Source organism: Podarcis bocagei (assembly GCF_964188305.1).
Source record: "Podarcis bocagei genome assembly, chromosome: 7".
NCBI classification, from domain to species: Eukaryota; Metazoa; Chordata; class Lepidosauria; order Squamata; family Lacertidae; genus Podarcis; species Podarcis bocagei.
In genome coordinates this window covers 91,326,639-91,347,582 of record NC_138132.1, presented here as the reverse complement: position 1 = coordinate 91,347,582, position 20,944 = coordinate 91,326,639, and the positions used below count along the sequence as shown (strand labels likewise).

The 20,944-nt window shown below is 43.8% G+C and overlaps 1 protein-coding gene and 1 long non-coding RNA gene across 3 annotated transcripts in view; both read left to right on the top strand.

Annotated features, from left to right (window-relative positions):
- Positions 1 to 20,944, top strand: part of LOC308590801 (small serum protein 2-like) — a 113,932-nt gene that overhangs the window by 42,206 nt on the left and 50,782 nt on the right. The gene's annotated exons all lie outside the window — the stretch shown is intronic.
- Positions 13,468 to 15,092, top strand: LOC308591418. The gene is made up of 2 exons (XR_014010166.1): positions 13,468 to 14,011; positions 14,916 to 15,092. It is a non-coding gene; the product is annotated as an uncharacterized lncRNA (long non-coding RNA).

The following is a 20,944-nucleotide window of genomic DNA, read 5'->3' as shown; positions in this document are numbered from 1 at the left end:
AAAGAGAGGAGGGTTTTACTCATGTTTGCTAGAACACATCTCAGATCTTCCGCATGATTCCCCGCCTTTGTGGATGCTCAATTGTGCAGAGAGAGCTAATGAAATCTTTTGAATTTCATTTTTAAGTTAACCTTCATTTTATTCTATATATACAAATACTTATATACTCCAGTTTTGTAAAATAAAAAATTAAAGCAGTTTTCAACAGTTCAACAGTTATATATATGCAATAAAAGCCGCACAGCAAATTTAATTCAGAAATCACCAACTAACTATTATAGAAGTTATGTTATTTGTCTGCATGAGTGTTCAGCAAAAGTTTAAAAGTTACAGCAGAGAACACCTGCTGAAACTCAAGTGGAAGACTGCACTGAAGGTGGAATTGTGTTGACAACAGATGGGGATGGATGGTGTCAATCTCAGTTTCTCATTTATCAAAGCCTATGTTTGGTTTGCCACATCTCCAAATCAGCCTGCAATTCTTAGTGCCCCAATGAAAATCTGCCACCATTTTAGGGTTCACTCAAGCTAATATACAAGTTGGTTTGCAATTTTGCATAATACACGTTTTCCAGGCAATTTAGCCTAACACTGTGTTCTTGTATTTTATTTCCAGTAACATATGTGAAATTATGTACACTTCCCCTAAAATGTGAATTTTTGTACACATCATTTAGACTGAAAAAATAAAATAAGCCCAAATTTAAAAGAATCAATTCTGCTTGCTACATTTCCACTTCAGATTGCAAATGTAAATTAAAGGTAAAGGTAAAGGGACCCCTGACCATTAGGTCCACTCGTGGCTGACTCTGGGGTTGCAGTGCTCATCTCGCTTTCTTGGCCGAGGGAGCCAGCGTACAGCTTCCGGGTCATGTGGCCAGCATGACTAAGCCGCTTCTGGCGAACCAGAGCAGCGCACGGAAACGCCGTTTACCTTCCCGCCGGAGCAGTACCTATTCATCTACTTGCTCACCCCGTCGCAGGGATTCGAACTGCCAACCTTCTGATCAGCAAGTCCTAGGTTCAGTGGTTTAACCCACAGCGCCACCCACATCCCACCAAATGTAAATTAGTTATGTCCTTATTAAAACATGACATTTCTTCCCCTTTCTATACAGGAAGAAGAGGTTTTTTTGTTTTTGTGTGTGTGTTTTTGGCGGGGGTGGTCACATTAATTCAAAAAGAAGGAGGCGTTCTATTTGATTTTGCCTCTTGGGCATATATAAATGTGATAGATTCCTTGCTCCCATTACCACAGAACACTCCTTTATTCTAGCAGCCATTTTTTAGCAAGAAGTCCTTTTTGTCTACACAGCAAAAAGTCAAGATGGTAAGTGAATTAATGCTTTTGTGCCTCACTAAGGTCAGTGATCCAAACCTTTCACCTGTTGCAAAGGCTTATGTGGCAATGCAAATTTATTTGCTCTGACTAAAATGGGCTTCAGAATTAGGGTGCTTCAAAGGCTCCCTGTCCCCTCTGACTCCTGCCAGTCAATATCAGAATCCTAGTCATTAGTCATGTAACCTACTTGCAGTTAATTGAAACCCTCTCACTCTATTCACTCTTTATTACAGTTTTCCAGAGTTCAGGGGGGGGGAGTTTAGTTGCCCCCACAGTTGAGGTATTTCAAAAGAAGATTATGCGTACAGTGCAGAGATTTGGGGATATATTAATGTCCTCCCCTTAGAAGTGGTGCAGAACTCTTTCCTGAAATCACTGTTGATTGTCCCCAAAGGTACACCTGCCCCCTTTTAAGAGCTGAAACAGGGCTAATCTGCTTACAAACCAGTGTGCATGTATTGCATTTTACACCCTGAAGCTCTTGGGCAAACTCAGTCAGTAAGATTCTCCATTATTATGGGATTAATGTGGACTCCCTACCAAATCTTGCCTCTAACAGAGTCAAACAACTCATCAAAGAGAAAAACCATTTGGACTCTAAATGGCGGGACCTTCATTTACTTTCCCAGATGGCATACTCATCCTGGTATCCAATATAGAAAACATATTTTGGGCTGGAGCCGTACTTCATTAATCTCACACTGGCACCACTTAGAAAAGCATTTACAGCTTTGTGTCTTCAGTGTATGCCCTCTGCATATCTAGTGGGGAGATTCAATAACGCCCCTGTGCACCAAAGACTCTGCATCTGTGAGTCGGGAGACACGGAGGACATTCCATCCCATTTGTTACTGTGCCCTTTATAGACAAAAATTCCTTCATTACATCCTTTCCTCTCTTTCCACTTGAGCAAATCTCTATTTTGCTGGCTGGCAATAACATATTTATTACTGCACAGGTTGCAAAATTTGCCTTGGCTGCAAGTAAGTTGAGCACTCGGCACCAAGACACATATCATAAGGGGGAGTGTGAGATGTGGAGTGCTTAACTTATGCAGGTGTGATTTTTGAATTTTTGCTTTGCTGTTGTTGCTGTTTAGTTTTAAATCAATTATTTGTATTCTATGCATTGTGACCAATTGTGACAGCTTATAGCTTTTAGCAGTAAATATTTCATTCATTTATTAAAATGTAAATAACCACAAAGTTCTAGTGGAGTCAAAGCTTAGTGTAAACTCTCAAAGCAACTGAAAGCCTGTTTTGCTGAATTCTTCCCCCTTCCCATTCCTCTTTTTCAGAAAGTTGCTCTCATCCTGATCATGTTATGCATCACCTGGCTGGGCAAGTGCCAAGGCTCTTGTGTCCGAACCATAAATAAAGCAGAAGTTAAAGATGGTAAAGTTATTGAACAGCCTACTGATTTGTGCAACTGATTATTTCATGGTTGGCTTTTTTTAAAAAAAAAAATTGATCCTGACTCAGGATTAGGGATGTGAGAGAAATTCCATTCCGTTTGCATTTGAAGGTGAATCTATCAAATTATCAATTTCTAGAAGACATGAGAAACAAAACAAAGTCTTCCTTTGCAATCTGCAGTTATATGAATTTTGCAAGGCAGTTCTCCAAGCAAATAGTGTTCACAGAAATGCATATGCTAGGTAAAAGTGTGTGTAAAAATGAACATATTAGCAAAAATATAAAAATAAATGCAATATATTGGGAGAAATCACTTGCAAAAATGGGGACATTAGTCAAAACTGCATACAAAATGTGCTTATTATGAAATATTTGCACTAGCAATGTTGAACAATTTTCATGAAGAAAGAGCAGGGCCTGCACACTCAAGCAAGCATTTCCATAGACTTCAACCTACCCCTACTTGCTGGGACAAGGCACCAGATGGCCAAATTCATGGAGATCCAGGCTTGGGCTGAGTCAGCTTGAGACAGCCCTAAATTGCCCTGGGTTGAATCAGGCCTCCAGAGCAATGAAAAGCTGTCAGGAGACAGCATGTCCAGAAGGAAGACTGCAGAGGTCAGCTTCACCACCTTGTTAAAAGCAACAGCTAAACATTAACTCTCCACCCAAATTGATTCAGGACTGGTTCGTGGGTGGGAGGGTTGATTCCTAGATTGTCCTGGATCAGGTGAAGGGTGTTTTGGAAATTCAAGCATTCTTTTGGATTCAGTGGCAACAGCAACAGTAGTGGAGAGGAGTTCACTGCCTTTATAGTGTCAGGCTCGAACACAGCATAAAAAACAGTGACACATACTTTTAGCAGAATAACATAGCATAAGCAAGATAAAATACTTTCCCCTTCAGTTATCAGGAGCACCAGAGGATAATAACAGAGAGATTTTAGCTGGCCAGTACACAGCAGGAACAGATCAGCGCCTACATCAAAGCTCAAAGGTCAGACCCTATCAGGAAGATTGACATCCCTGAGAGGCCGCATGCTGGCTGGACTGACATCCAAAGGTCCTCCCGCACCCTGCCAGCACTTATCCTTGAAGCACATTAGCCATTCAGGGCAATAAAGCAACCCCTGAGAGTCCTAAAGGGTGTAACCTTTTAGGATGGGCCAATAATGAAGCAGGAAGACTTGTATAAACCAAAAAACCTATCTCCTCAGTATTCTTTCGCAATAGGTTTTCCCTATAGAGGGGAATGTGTGCACAGCCTTACGATGTACCAGGAACTATTCTTATTTCCTGATCCATGCACTTGATCAGTTACCATCCATATTTTGGTCCTTTGGTTTGCCTTCTGGGCATACCTTCTCAAACTGTGTTTTGCAGGATTGCCAGAGTTGTCCTCCTTCAGTATCCAGTCCCCTCTTCAGGTTCCCTAAAAATTAAAGATTTGATTGGGCAATGGTGTGTATCTTCTCTTTCCCACAGGAGTGGGGAATCTGTGAACCATCACTCTCACCATCCCCAGCCATTAATCACGCTGGTGGGTGGAGTCTAAAATGCAAATTGGAGTCTAAAAACACCTGGAAGGTCGCAGCTTGTCCATCCCTGGCCTAATATACAACTTGGTGAATGCACACACATGCACCCAAAGGCACCAGCCAGACCAGAACCTGTCATTTCATCAACCATTTCATCAACCACTGCAGCTGCAGAGGTGTATTTTGAAACCATTGGTTGTGGTGATGGGCATCCATGCAGGCAGGGGTGGGGGGAACCACTGCCCTCTCTCCCAGGTGCCTCGTAATTTCCAGATCCCCATTTTTATTTTTTAAAAGTGGGAGGAGAGTGCATTTCTAACATTTGTATAATTTGAACTTTCAGGCAAGATGTACAGGTGCTATTCTTCTCAATCTTGGGAGATAAACTAGTCTGTTCCCCCAGGGGGAAGCCCACAAGCGGAGAACAGGAGCAACTGGGACTCAGAAACAGGCTGTCTCCCACAGTGGGAAGAGCCAGACTGGAGAAATAAGCTGTGGGTGCTGTTACAGGCTGGGCAACCATGAGAGTGTGGTGCCAAGTGGTGATAATTTCCCCAGGTTATCTTCTGATTTGAACAGCTGCTTTTTGTTGCATTTTGGAAGTGCGGGCACTGATGTCGATGAAACTGACCGTGTTCTCCCTGCCATCTCTAGGATCAGTCATTCCTCCAGATGGATGCACTTCTCCTTTGGATGGGACAAAACACGGAATGGGGTCTGAGTGGAATGGAGCTAAAGGCATGAAATGCAAGTGCAGCAGAAGCGGAGCAGAATGCTGTGACAATAGGTAGGAAAAAGTAAAAGATTGGCACTGGGCCTATTCATGCATTGCCCACACTGGCAGGGGGAGAATCTCCCTCTGTCAGTGAACAGAGGCTTGGTCAGTTATGGACACAGATTTACATGTGCTACTTTATATTTATTGGTGCAAATTTAGAAACAGTTAGAAATACAAGGCATTATAATCATCATCATCATCATCATCATCATCCTGCCCTTCCTCCCCCAGGAGCCCTTGGCAGCATACAGAAGTAGAATTTAATAGAGAAACAATGCAAATATTTTAAAACAGATTAAAACATTCTAAAAAGATCTAAACTCAATTGCAGCTTTAAGAAAACATTGTAAAAAACAATTTAAAACATTCTTTCATCCAAAGCTCTTAGGGCCGGTTAAACGACCCCCGTGGGCTGCTTGTGGCCCATGGGCCTTAGGTTGGCAACCCCTGCTTTAAAGCATGGGCTGTGCCTAAGAAGTGCATGGAAAGTAAGTGTGGAGAAGCCCTGAGACAAAGAAGACTGACAGGCAGTGCCATTCCCTGGAGTGGCTGTCAGCAAGGAGGCAGGCGCTGGCTGAGGACCTCCTGAGCTTGCCTTAATGGACTGCCCGCCACTGAGCCGGACACCGTGAGTAGCCCCTCTCGTTGGTGTTGTGGCACCACATTAAGATTGCAATCCTGTATAGCGATGTGCTTATCGAATTGACTCCCATGATCTATCAAGCTGAACCAGGGGCAAAGGACATGCAGTTAGAAAGAAAGGACAGGGTGAGCAGAGGGATTTCTTTTCAGGACCAGAACTGAGCAGAGCTCACACATCCCTTCCACACAGAAGTGCACATCTGGTTAGCCTTCTCCATTTCAGCCACATGTTTAGGACCTTGGCTTTTTTGTTGCTGTTGGTAAGCAACTGGGAGGCAGAAGCAGCTGTATTTGAAGAACTGCTGCAAATCACTAGGGGAATCAGTCTGCCAGGAGACCTTGATCTACCTTCTGCCCACACACCAAGGGAAGGCAAGCTGCTGAACTCCACGTTCAACTCCTACTTTCACCAGTCCTGACCAGCATAGCTAATAGTCAGGGGTGATGGTAGCCTTGTTGGCTACTCCCAGTATATACACTTAGTGCCAATCCACATTTGCCTGAAAAATCCTGACTTGCTTTGCTCGGTGGCTCCATGGGTGCACTTTCTACTTCTGTCCTGGAACCATCTCCAGGAAACCAGGTTTCTTTGTGCACACTTGGGTTGTACATTGTCAGATTTTTCTAAGTATTATCTGCCTTGCTCCACCCTCTGGGGGGTCAGTGTGGGGGTTACCTGTTGCTAAAAGGTAAAGAGAATAAGCTAAGTTTCCAGGACTCTTTGCTCCCCCCTCCATATATGTTATTAAGAGGGTTTCTAAAGGCACTCTAGGCTTCTGGCCTCCTTGCTCCCAACTTATCACCTCTGCATTCTCTAGAATGGCCTTTCAGTTTTTTAAGAGGGAAGGTTTTGCAGTTAGGCAGAAAGATGTGATATGATCAGAACGTGAGTGTTTTATTGCAGAACAGGGTCATCTGGAAAATGAGGGGGAAATCCCAGGTCCCAGACAGGCAACAACTGGGGGGGGGTGCAGTTCAATGGTGGGAAGCTCTAATGAAAAACTATTGCCAGGGAGGGGGCATGGGAAGAAAGGGAGGAGGTGGGAGGAAACAGCCCCTGCCGGCAGATCTGCAGAAACTTCAAAGAAAGCTATTCACAAGCCCTTCCAAAATCAGTTTGCGTGGACAGGCAGAGTCCCCCAAACCCTGGGCGGCTCCATGTGGAGTAACGACTCAAGACAATGTGCTATGGGATTAAAATTGGCCACAACTTTATTATGTTTCAGATGTGGGTAGACCTTGGCTCAGGCACTGGGCGTTTATCCCTCCCAGTTCCCCACCGGGGATCTGGGGAACATCAGGGTTATCCGGGGGGGGGGGGGCTGGCTCTGGAGAACATATGTTCAAGCAGAGAGAGTCTGCCCCCGTTATGGCACCGTCGCAGGCATATGGTCAAAGCCTTCCCTCAAATAACCCCTTTAACGGGGAACCCTGGTATCGCCGCCGCAAAGAGGAAGGAGGCGTGGGTCACCGCTGCACGCCCCCCCCCATTCAGAGAAGATAGACTAAAGGATTCCGCCCAAGGCCTGATACCGCCAAAGTTGTGCCGTTTTGCTACGGGAAAGGCAAAACCTGCCAATGCAGGGAAATTCCTTTCCGGCCCTTCAACAGCGACCCTGACGTAGCAGCGCCCGTGTACCTGTGGAGAAAAGGTTAACCTGCAAAAGAAGTCTTAACTGAGGGTGGGTAGGGTGGGAGAAGCTCTGGAGCCAACTGAAGATTCCCAGGTAAGATCCTCCCTCTATTGTGTGGGCAGGGGTCCCTCCCCCTACCTAGCCTGATCACCTTGGCAACGCCTGCCCAGGCGGAATTCGGCAACTGACTGAGGTAGGTAGAGACCTCTAGGTATCTCACCTGGGGGAGGCGAAGCCAAGCCTGTGCTAATGGTGCCGCGTAGGGTCCAGGGGCTGCGTGCGACCATGCAAAGGGCCCCCCCCCCATTTAATGTGGGGAGCGGTCATTATCAAGTGGGCCAAATCTCTCTTCAGGTTTTCTGGCAAGATCAGATTTTCTCAAGAAACTTATGGCACAGCTGCAGAACAGCATGAAAAGCTCTAGGACCCAGAATAATTAGTTGGTACACAATAGGATCAAAATACAAGTCAAGCGAATGTGAATGTGGACTTATGAGTAGGCAGGCAGAGACTGCACTGAAAGATGTTAGCGATAGCTAAACTGGTGTGTCATTTTAGAGCTTCTTTAAAGGCTGTTGCAATTCAAGACAAACCTTGTTTCATACTTAATGCTTCTTCTTTTATTAGCAAACCTGGAACCAACGGGAAATGATGATGCTTCGCAGCTGAATTTTTGAAGCTAAACACATCACAACTGTGTTTTGAAGCTATACAAACCTATTCCATTCCCTTCATGTTAGAGAACCTGAATAAATCAGTCAATGTCTTCATCTCTGCCTCTTTTCTTCCATGAGTGCCAAAAGGATGAGTGTATCTTTATTGAATGACATGGCGGGGGCCTCGTCAGGTGGAGGGTCTCTCAAAGGGTTGGCCTGGGTCAATTTTTCATGTGTCCATTCCTACAATCTTTCTATTTCCAGATTTAACTGTGGATTCTGTTTTCTAAATCTCTTAGAAAATCCATACTTAAATACTATTTAAATGTGTGCTTTACCACAAAATACATGTTTAAATGTTGTATCTCAGCTCCTAAACACCTTTTATCAAAGATTAACAAATCTAAAAATGCATTTTCGGTAGGTTTTTGAGCCAAGAACTGAATCTCAGGTTTTGCGAGAGGAACAAAAATCGAAGTGTAATTATGATCCATGTATTAGTTTGGGAAGTAAGCTGAGGATTCAGTCGTGTGGGTTCTGCTTTGCAGGGGCTTTCCTTGGGGCAAAGGCACTGGCAAAGCAGACAAGGCCCTGCAGCTTCGCTTTCCTTTTTCCCAACTGACATTCCTTCCCACCCTTCTTCCTACCCTGACCTTCTTCCCATTCACCTCTCCTCCTTGTCTGATGCCCCACCCCCCTGGCAGCCTAGGTTCACTCTGGGCAGCCTGGGGTGATCCCCCTAGATTGGTCTGGTTCCAGGGTCAGACTCTGGTAATCTTTGGTAATATGCACCAAGTGAGCCCAAAATTTGGCACCCCAAAATGGATCTTCTCAAATTTGCGCCCCCTTGGCTCAGCGCCCTGTATAGGGGAACCACTCGCACCACCCTAAATCTGGCACTGCTGGTTCTTGAACCAGGATTTGGTGGAGTTGGGCACACAGCCACAATCTCTACCTGACAAATTCACTTTATTTCAGTTTGATTCCTCTGCCAAGGGATACTGAGGTCTCCCAAATCTTGGCCGGTGAGGGAATTAAGACTCCACCAGCCTCAGAATGCAGTCCTTCCCTGGAGCTTCTTGCCTTCCAAAAGTGGGAGACATTTAATCTACAGGTTCAGAATCCCTGGGAGGTGGGTGCCACATTTATGAGTGTCTTTGTTCTATGCACAAACTCAAGTGCATGCAGGGTATGTATGCAATTACTCATGCATTCACCACCCATCACTATTATAAGTAACCACACAGTGACAATGCACAATGTAACATACACACAAAGTATCTGTTATTTTTGTAAGCCACTTAGAGACTGTTTTAGTATTAAGCTGTATATAGTGGCGTAGCGTGGGTTGTCAGCACCCGGGGCAAGGCAAGTAATTTGCGCCCCCTAACCCATGGATTTGCGCCCCCTAACCCTAACCCCCAGATGTTGTGCCCGGTGCGGCCGGGCCCCCCTGCACCCCCCACGCTACGCCACTGGCTGTATATAAAGATATGAAATAAAGAAAGGATAAATAAATAATATTGGGGAAAGGCTATTGCATACCCTGCCACTGTCTTCTCTTTAGCCTTTCCTCATAGGGCTTGTTTCTATACTGCTGCTGACTATATATGCCCCCCGCCCCAATATCATGAGGAAACGTGGTCAGAGATACTCATTCAAAGAACAGAAAAGAAGGAGACGTCCACCATTTCAAACCAATAAATCTATTGCAAAATCACACAGATCAACTTTTCAGATTACATGCCTTTGTTTATGGGTCGCAAGATGTGTAACAGGTGATTTGTGGGACCACAGGGGATAAAGTATGTCACATCACTAGGTTTTCTGGGGCAACCTGTCTGTCCTGTGACTCTGGTTCCAAATTCCTGCAGTAAACACTCCTAGATACCTATCAAGCAGCTGGCCTAAGGTCAGCAGGAGAAAACGTCAGACTAAGATGCTGCAGGTAACAAGTCTCTGCTAGCTTGACAGGCTTTTTCGTTTAATAAATTTATAAAGGGCACAAAAGGTACAATTTTGAAACAATAACAGAGTAAAATAAAACTTAACAATACTTAATTCCAGGGTGGCAGTAAAGTTGGTAAAATTTATAAAAGCAATGAAAACACTATAAAAACATACTGGGAAAATAAAATAAAAACAAGTCTTTGCCATCAAAAAGATACCAAGACATCCTATATGAGAAGAGCTACGACTGAGAAGCACACAAGGTTGCTATTTAGCAGAGATCCAGATATTTATTTTATTTTATTGCATTTGCATGGTTCTCCCCTTCTTCATCTAGTCCCCACAACAACCCTAAGAGGTAGGATGGACTGAGGGGCAGAGAGACGGGCCCAAGGTCCTAGTCTGACACTCTAACCACTACACCACACTGGCTCTGAGGGGACATGCACTGCTATGGTGGGCTTGTTATAAGCATCTGGTTGGCTTATGTGGGAAAGAATGTGCGCTACAATTCTATTAAACAGGCAAATCCCGTGCTAGGGATCATTAGGGAAGGCACTGGAAATAAAGCTGCTGATATCATGAAGCTGTTAGGCAAATGTATGATGCGATGGCATTTGGAGTACTGTGCACAGATCTGGTCACCTCAACTCCCAAAGGATATTGTAGAGTTGGAAGAGGGCGGCCAAACCAATTAAGCAGGTAGAGAAACTCCTCTGCGGGGAAAGGTGGGTGGGTGGGTAGTTTAGAGAACAGGTAGGCCACAGGTAGCATCAGGGAGGTCTGTGCATTTATGCAGAGCATGGAGAAAGTGGAGAGAGAGAACCTTCTCTCTCTCTCGCTCATAACAATAAAACTGTTGGACATCCAATGAGGCTGAACGTTGGAAGATTCAGGACATATAAAAGGAAGCATTTGTTCTTACAGCACACAGATTAATTATGGAACTTTATCCCCCAGAAGAAAGTTCCATAATGGTCACCAGCTTGGGTGGCTTTGGGCCAAGTGGACCAATTCATGGAGGAGAGGGCTATGGGGGCTACTCACTCTGATGGCTCGGATGTCAGAGGCACTGTGTTTCTGAATGCCAATTGTTGGAAACCACAGGGGGGCGCTGTTGTGCTCAGGTCCTGCATGTGGGTTTCCCATCAGCCTCTTGTGGTTTTTCAAAAATTATTTTTCATATTTTTTAACATTACAAACGTCAATTGAAACAAAATAACAAACTCCACCCCGGTTTTCAAAATGTACATTTTTTTTATATTTACCGCATTTGCTTACATTTATCTAACTTTAATTTAATCCTTTTTTTTAGTCTTTTGGTTTTTGCAAATTACAAGTGTTATAAAAAATAACCTATTTAAGTGTTTACAATATTCTTTAATATAGTCTATGTATTTTTTCCATTCTGTATTAAATTTGTTGTCCTCTTGGTGTCTGTTTCTTCCAGTCATCTTTGCCATTTTAGCCTATTCCATCGCCTTCATAATCTGCTCTTCCTTAGTTGGTGTTTTCTCTTCCATCCCTGGGCGTAAAGCATTCTCGCAGCTGCCATCATATACATAAACAGTCTTTTCATATCCTTTGGTAATTCTTCTCCTATTATACCTCTTTAAAAGGCTTCTGGTTTCTTAACAAAAGTTATCTTAAACATTTTTTTCAATTCATTATATATCATTTCCCAGAATGCCTTTGCCTTTTTGCGTGTCCACCACATGTGGTAGAACGTGCCTTCTTTCTCTTTACACTTCCAGCATATGCTAGTATTATTTGTATATATTTATGCTAGTCTTACCAGGACAAATACCATCTATACATCATTTTCATATAGTTCTCTTTTAACGTACAGCATGCTGTAAATTACAAGTCCTCCTTCCACAGTCTTTCCCAATCTGCAAGTTGTATATTGTACCCCAGATCTTTTGCCCAGTGGATCATTAATGATTTTACCTCTTCATCTTTAGTTTCCCATTCCCGCAATAATTTATACATTCCCATCATCACTGTGAGAAAAGGTAAGAGGCAGCATGATAGAGGTGTGTGAAATCATGTCTGGTATGGAGAAAACAGGTAGAGAAAAGTTTTTCTCCCCATCTCTCTCACAGAGATGAACTCGTGGTCATCTAATGAAACTGAAGATTCAGGGAAGATAAAATGACGCATGCTGCCCATAGTTAAATTATGGAAACGTCTCACATGGGAGACAGTGATGGCTATCAACTTGGAGGGCTTGAGGATTGGACAAGTTCATGGAGGGTTAGGCTACTAACTCGGATGGCTGTCTTCTCCCTCCACTTTCATGAGCCATAGGCTTCTCAGTAGGCGTTGTGTTGGCGGCTGTGAGAACAGGATGCTGGACTGGGGAGGGCCATTGGCCGGATTCAGCCGGCTCTGCACACAATGCATAAAGTGATGGAAGCTGCTCCCACAAGATGTAATGATGGCCACCAATTTGCTAAATTTAGGTAAGTGTGGATTTTGAAGGTGGCTGTATTGCAGTTCTCTTACTGTTTTGGAAAGTGCAAACCTGTTAAATTTTGGGTTAAATGTGAACTGAATCAAATTTCTTCCCCCCACCCCCCAAGAGAAAGTGGTAGCCACTTTCACCCAAGAGTGGCCTCTAAAAATGCCAGGCGCTGGGGGGGGGGGTCCTACTGAGGAGTGCTATTTTTCCCATTACAATGCAGGGGAAAGAATGGGGGGAAACCATGGTACACAATCAAACAAAATTGTTATTTTCCAACAAAAGCCGGGGGGGGGATATCATTCTTTACCACACCCAGAAAAGGTGTCAACAAAAATGCCAGGTGGATCTCATTAGGAGGGTGTTCCACAAACCATCAACAATTCCCGCTTTGAAACTGCCTGGCTTCAAATCCTGACCTGGCATAAATTCACTAGTCATCTTCCTCTCAGCCCAAATTCTCTGTGACTCTGCCCCAACCCAATCCAGCTAAAAGAACTGCTATTTGCAGTGCTCAAAGGTGGGCCAGTTCTGTCTGCCTGAAAAGGATGGTTGATTACATCCATTTCACCATGCCCTGCTTATTCCCACCCTATCCCAACTCTACAGCCCCCGTTGTCAGGTAAGTTATTGTCCCCAAGCCATCTCCCCCTCAAATGACACCCCATTTCAGGCCCCTCTCCTCAGCGGGCAGCCCTCTTTCCACAGCCTGTTGTTGTGAATATCTGGCGCTAAACTTCATGCAGGCTTCACTTTGCCAATGATGTTTTACAAGCTGTTCCTGTTCTGTTTTCTGCATGTTCTTACCAAGAAACAGATCTGAAGATGATTCAGCTGATAATACTCTGCCACCTACTCTAGTGTTCTCCGTGCAAAGAGAAAAAAGGCCCGGCTGAGACAGAAGCAAATGTTTTCTTCAAAACAAACATGATGTGGGCACAATAGTACACCACGAACACCAGGTCAAGGGAGACTTTCCCCTCAGCTTTGCCTCTCCACCTTCTCCTTCGTATAAATGTAGGCAGTGGATTCCCTGCCTACACACCCCGTACATTTCCCCATCACTTTCCTTCTCTCAGATAGTCCAGTCTTTTGAGGAGGTAGGCTTGCTGTGGAAAACCTCCAAATCAACTTTAATTGTGCAACCTGATCTTGCCGGCATGTGACTGAATCCCACCTTAATGTGACAGTTGGAAGCTCCCTCTGACATTACTGATTTATCCAAATTATGTCAACAAGATTATATCAATTGTATCACATTTGAGGAGTCTCTGCTAGAGGAATAAAGGTGGTTTATCTGCTCTACCTCTGTATATCAGGTTACTATCAAACGTAGAGGAGCTGTATCAGAAAAACAAACAATCTGGCAACTACAACTTGATTGTAGTGATCATTGTGACGAATGGCGGTTTCCACAGATATACCTATAATTTCACTGACACTTGGAGGCTTGACACTAATGCAGAGGAAATTGGTTCCAGGTGAATGTACTGATTCTTATGATGCAAGCAAGCATCCATCTGGGTCAGCATGGAATACATCTGAGTGCATGACTTGCGAGTGTAATAATGGCACCATGAGCTGCTGTTCCAGGTAGGCATGAGCTTCTAAATTATTGATCTCTCAGCAAGTGGGTTTCCAAAAAAACCCCACCCAACCCCAATTGCCGGGTGTGGCAGAGATTTGGGAAGAGGGTACCACACAACCCTTTCCTCTCAGTTGTGACCTTCCTAACACACCACCCCCTCCGCCATGCAGCAATCAGCCTTGGGAATAAGGCTTCCATTGTTACCAGTGTAAGGTTTTCCTCTTAGGGTTAAGAGGGCTAATTGCTGGAGCAAGCAGGGTTGAGATGGGATAATGGTGTGACTCCACAGGCAGGCAGCCTTTTGTGTTTTCAAAGACAGAGCTGCATTCCATACTGGGATATTAACTTGCAATAAACATTCAAAAGTTAAGCTGTATTTAAGTCAGCTTCTTTTAAGTCACCATCTATCAAAAGGGGTCGATTTAGAGAGGCACTTAGCAAGGTTTATTTTTCTGCTTCATCTTTATTGGTGATGTTTCTACAGAACTTCAATTAGCGCACAATTAAACCTCAAGGTCATTGTACTACAAAATGGAGGGGGGGATTGCATCGCATGTCAGCATTAAAGCATAATAATGAGTTTAGGAGTGCTGGTGAATTTAGCTACAACATATCATTTATTTTGTTTAAGAAAATATATTGCCGCTCTTCCCCTGTTATCACAACACTCAGGGAAGCATCCCATTTAAAAACAATAATAAAATAATAAAAGTTTAAATTAACCCCAGATTCATTAAATTAACATTGAACAAAAATGTTTATATTCTGTATTGGGTGGGGTGTAATTTTATAACAACCTTAAACATAAGAGAATTTTTACTAAATCTTGGCTCCTAGGAAAAATGAGAGCTCAAAAGACTGTGGGAAGTAAAGACGGAACTTATGTTTAAACATGTTTTTGTTTTTTAGATATGGTGCCATTGCTCACTTAGAAGGATGCACTTCGTAACTTGATAAAGAAACGTGTACATACAAGTCTCATAAAATTAATGACCCCTCAAAACCATGTGATCTACCTTAAAAACCCAGCCTGTCTTCTTGTCATGTTTATATCAGGACATGAATAAACTGAGTGATTGCACAGCTCTCAGTCTCTGACTTCTTCCTTTCAGCAGCCAACAAACTAATGTCTTTATTTTCACTGTGTGGAGCGGGGAGAGGTCTCCGGGCCAGGCCAGGCCATTTTGCAACCTGGGGTGGGACCATAAACCTGCACTGCAGATCACTGCCCCAGCAACTAATCTTGCTGTAGCCAATTGCACAAGTTTTAAATTAAAAGCCAGAAGGTTATCTGCCCACCTCCACTGTGGGCAACTTTGAAAGTGAGGACACATTCTCCTGTTAATCACCTGATATCATTGTGACCACAAATATCACCAACACAAATGGAATAGGAATATTTAAGCCTGGGAACCATTAGCAAATAATTATGCACAAGTTGTGCCATAAACAGACTGCTTGCGAGTTTAAACTCCTTCTACAATTAGGGATATATTTGTGCATTAAGCCAGGGCAGTCGTGACAGGAAGGCAAGTGCGACAGGAAGATTCAAGGAAAATCAATATAGCATTTAAACATTTCAGTGTAGTATAGCATAGTATCACAAAAATGTTTTGGATATACAACCAGAAGCAGTATCCATTTGTAGCACCCTGCTTGTGGTTAACGCTTAGCTGGAATGAAATATTCAACGCAGCAATAGAGAAATTAAAATAATAATTTATTTGTCAGACAAATAAATGAGAGACACAGTGGTATATGCTTACCAATGCTCTGGCCTTCCAGCTCTGATGGCCAGCACTTATATTCCCTCAGCCCAGCCCTCTTGCTCCTCCTTTGGCTGCCTCTGTCCAATCAGCCTGGTTGAAATTCCTATTGGCTGTTTGCTAGAACCAATCATAAAAGATACACCCATTTCCTATTACCTTTTATGGGAGACAGAGAGCTATATTTTCTTCTATTTATAAATGGCAAACAAGTAGCCATTAACCTCGACAAGGCACCTTAATTACCAGATAACCTTTGGCCCCTACTGCCCTTTTCACTGCAAACCAGATGGTTTTTAATTTCATTTTAAACAGAGGCCCGACAACCATATGTCAGGAGTGCTCTGATGGTTTTTCCTGCTTGGCAGGGGTCTGGATTCAATGGCCCTTGTGGTCTCTTCCAAATCTATGATTCTATGATTCTATGAAATAAGAATCTAACATGAATCTAACATTTCTTACTTTCTAAATCCTTTGCATAATTACATTTAAGCCAATATATTTATACATTAATATATATAGATTTTTAGAAGAAAGGGAACTTAGTAAAAAAACAGTTTCCAAAAGCAACTTCAGAGAGAAGCCTCTTAGTTTACAGCCCCCCTTTTTCTGCTGAAACAGCTGCTGTTCTAAAAGCAACTTCTTCAATTTACCCTTTGGCTCAAGTCTCTAATGGGAGGCATAATAATTGTGTTTTTATAGCTTAATTGTATTCTGTAATTTGTATGGTCAGTGTGACCTTTTGCTCCTAGCCTGTAATTTTTACAACCCTGAGGCACTGCTTAAACAGGGGCCCTTAAACAGGAAGATAAACAGCTGCCAGAGTATTCAGCTGGTTTCTGCCTGGCATGAGAGAATGAGAGATACAACCATTTACAAATATATTTTTAAGCTCATTTTAAAAATGCAGATCTTCATCAGATGCCTCACATTCCTCTCTTCAAAAGCATTGGCTATTCTTCTACAGTTCTCCATGACATTATGTTGTGAGCAGGGATTTTCAACTCTGACAAATATGAAAAATCAGAAAACAGTAAGGCTTCTTTGTGTTGATGAGGAGATGAGTGTTCGTTTGCCTCAAAATAGACCCAATATAAATGAGATTATCCGGCAAAAGCAAGCTCACAAATCTCATTGAGTTTGAACACATACTTAAGGTACGAGGCTCATATATAATTATTTTGGGAATGATCCATGTTCTTTTGTAGCTGCATTGTTTTATACTTTCCAGATGCCCCATGATAATATTATAAAGTAGGTACATTCTGTGCTATAAATCAAGCACTGCTAGGAGTTGCTTCTTTTTGTTTCCCCATACATTTCTTCTCAATTAAAAAATTGGTGTGGCACGAGCAAATTTTTATTCTGAAAGTGTGGCCAGAAAAAAAGTTCAAGAACTACTGAGCTAAGGGAAGGGAGCCCCAGGCTCACAGGCCCAAAGTGGCCCTCCAGTCCTTTCTCTCCGGCCCTCAGGCAAGCCTTTCTCTAGGTCATGCCCTTCATGGGCGCTGCTCTGTTCTTTCCTTGAGTGCTTGGATTTGACTGGAATGTTTTCCTTGAGCTCTGGCGAAGTTTCCCATTTGCTTGTTGGAGAGGTGGGTACAGAAACATCTGACTTCTTCGTGGCTGGAATGTAGCCTCCTGTACAAAAGTAAGACTCACCTCTGTTGCTCTTCCCACATTTGCCTCTAGCCCTATCCATCTCTGCCATTTGAAGCTTGGGATGTGGTCATCCAGACTGATAAATGCACTCCCACAACCCCTGTATTAAGCAGACATCATCTCTCAGGTGTACGTGACATGTCTATGCTAGAGGCAGGAAAGTAGCTTGTTGAGCTACTCAATGAGCATCCATCTAAGACCCAATTGGTAAGGACATAGAACGTATTTTAATGTGATTGTGGCTATAAAAGAGTTAACACTCTCCCATTACCCATTCACAACCCAATGGTCAGTTACTTCTAGTAGCAAAAGTCAGAAGGGGACAGGGAGTGAAGGAAGTAGGGTGCTTTTGAAGGATTGTCCTGAAGTGGGAGAGTTAAACTGGATTCAGTTATGTCCTCTGAAAAGATGGGGTGTTATTGTACTACATGCCAATCTGTCAGGCAGGTTCTGACTCTTTTTGGGATAAATGGTGCTCTCTTTCAGGCCCTTTTCATCACTGGACAGGGATTTTCCACCAAAAGTCTTTTCCACTACGAATCTTTTGGTGCCAAGCCTCACACAATTTTCGCTGCTCCACTTGTGTTTTACAAGATGTTCCCATTCTGTTTTCAGTGTGTTCCTATTAAACAACATCTTCAAAGCTTTAAAACAGGGGTCAGCAACTTTTTTCAGCCGTGGGCTGGTACACCGTCCCTCAGACCATGTGATGGGCCAGACTATATTTGGGGGGAGGGGAATGAACAAATTCCTATGCCCCACAAATAACCCAGAGATGCCTTTTAAATAAAAGGACACATTCTACCCATGGAAAAACACACTGATTCCCAGACCGTCCGTGGGCCAGATTTAGAAGGTGATTGGGCCGCATCTGGCCCCCAGGCCTTAGGTTGCCTACCCCTGCTTTAAAAGGCCTTCTGGGTTCTCCACTAATCTTCAGTGCAAAAGAAGCACCATTTGAATCAGAAGTCAATGTTTTCTTCCTGGCAAACATTTGTGCTCACATCAATTTTGCCCAAAACCTCTGGTGCCAAGGAGGCTTTCTCTCTGGGTTTGTCTCTCCTCCTTCTCCTTTGTCTAAAGGTGGGTAGTGGGTTCCTGGAGACTTAAGTAAAGGGGCCTCCAGTTGCTACTAGACCCATTTCTGCCTCCAGTAGCAGCACACTGAGAAGCAAGATGGCAAGCACAAAGCTTTTGCATTCCACTATAACCAACTGTGGGTTGTATGCAACTAAATCCTACTCAGGGTAGACCCATTGAAATTAATAACTCTAAACCAGTCCTTGTATTGGATCCCACCCTGTTTGTTTAATCTGGATTTATTCCAAATTTTGAAAAGGAGTGGGGAAATCTGTCATTTTTTTGTTTCTTTCAGTTTCTCATTTTTCTACTTCTGAGTTCTCTACATTTCCACACCAGTTTGTGAAACCTTTAAAAAAGTCACCATGAAAAATTCAGCAGCATTTAACTGCAACCTCCTCCTAATATACATCTTTCTATGTAATTTTACACATTTTATGCATTATACTCATGTTTCCAAAGTGACTTTCCTTTATATAATGCATCTTTGTATTCTAGTTTCAGTACAACAACAACAACAACAACAACAACAACAACAACAACAACAACAACAACAATTTATTTATACCCCGCCCTCCCCAGCCAAGACCGGGCTCAGGGCGGCTAACATCAGGTATAAAAACAATTGATTAAAATACAACTTAAAAACAGGATTAAAGTACAACTTAAAATGCAGCCTCATTTCAGTGGAAGTCCAGATCAAAAACTGTTTGCGGGGAGAAAACGTCAAATCTTCATCAAGGCCAACTATCCAGACTGGTCCTACGTGGGCCAGAAAAAAGCCAGGGAAGTCCCCAAATAGGGGTTCCATCACAGAAGGAAAAGGAAAGAGGGGGAGGGGATCAGGCTGATTCCAAGCCAAAGGCCAGATGGAACAACTCTGTCTTACAGGCCCTGCGGAAAGAAATCAGATCCTGCAGGGCCCTGGTCTCAAGAGGCAGAGCGTTCCACCAGGCCGGAGCCAGTGCTGAAAAGGCCCTGGCTCTGGTTGAGGCTAATCTGACTTCCTTAGGGCCTGGGACCTCTAGGGTGTTGCTATTTATGGACCTTAAGGTCCTCCGCGGGGCATACCGGGAGAGGCGGTCCCGTAGGTACGAGGGTCCTAGGCTGCATAGGGGCTTTAAAGGTCAAAACTAGCACCTTAAACATGACCCTGTACTCAACCGGGAGCCAGTGCAGCTGGAAAAGCACTGGGTGAATGTGGTCCCATTTCAAGGATCCCATAAGGAGCATTCTGCACCCGCTGGAGTTTCTGGGGCAACTTCAAGGGCAGCCCCGCGTAGAGCAAGTTATAGTAGTCAAGCCTAGAGGTGACTGTCGCATGGATCACTGTGGCCAGATTAGGGCGGGAAAGGTAAGGGACCAACTGCTTGATACGGTAGAGATGGAAAAATGCCACCTTTGCAGTAGCTGCAACCTGTGCCTCCATGGAGAGGGAGGCATTGAAGGTTACACCCAAACTCTTGACAGAAGGCACTGGCACAAGCTCCCACAAGAGATGGGAGTTGGGGGGGGGCGCTAGGGGCGCCTTGGAAGAAGGCTGACAATACCATCTCTCCAGCTTGCACGAGGAGAAATTCACACCAAACTACTGATGTGGGAATGTGGAAAGCTGAGAGTTGAAGGAGGAGTGAACTGTAACTCACAGATCTTCCCATTCCTGGCTTAAGACCAGCTTGCCTTTTTCTTCAAGCCCTACTTGGGCCAATGTCTATCCCTCCATGATTCCCACCATACAAGGGGTGCAGTGGACAGGGACCTAGCCAGGATTTATATTAAAGGGCAGGCTTTTCGTTGGGGGGGGCAGAACTGGGTTATCTGTGATGCAATTGGTTAGTTAAGTTTGGGGAGCAGCTGCTCCCCCAGCACCCCCCTGGCTATGCCCATAGCAGCAGAGACAGTCTAGCTGTCCCTGGTCCTACAAATGCAACCCCTATAACTGGCCCCATTGCTCTCCATGCATTGGGGCTAGGCTCCTTTGCAATGGGGAGCCTTTTCTCCTTATGTGGGGCTACCCCGTGTGATTTTGAACCCTGAGCTTCCAGAATCCTACATCACTGCGAGAACCAACACAGATTGGGAAGGATGATTTGAGAATCCTTGCCCTGTAGTTTCATACATAAATAAATACAGCTGATGCTTTCTTTGCAATTTTGCTTTCTAATATCCCTAGCAGGAAGAATTCTGGCCTCTTGGGAAAGGTCAGTTTATTCCCCACACCACCCTTATGTATCATATCCCAAAAGGCCTTGGTCTTCCTGCAGATCCACCACATGTGATACAATGACCCCTCACAGTTCTTGCATTTGCACATTTCTTTGATACATTCTTATACATCTGAGCTAGTTCTTTGTAGATAGAAACATCTTAGTCGCTCACTAAGTTTCATATTTTGTTGAACTTTTTAAGCTTACATGCATTTTCCTGAAA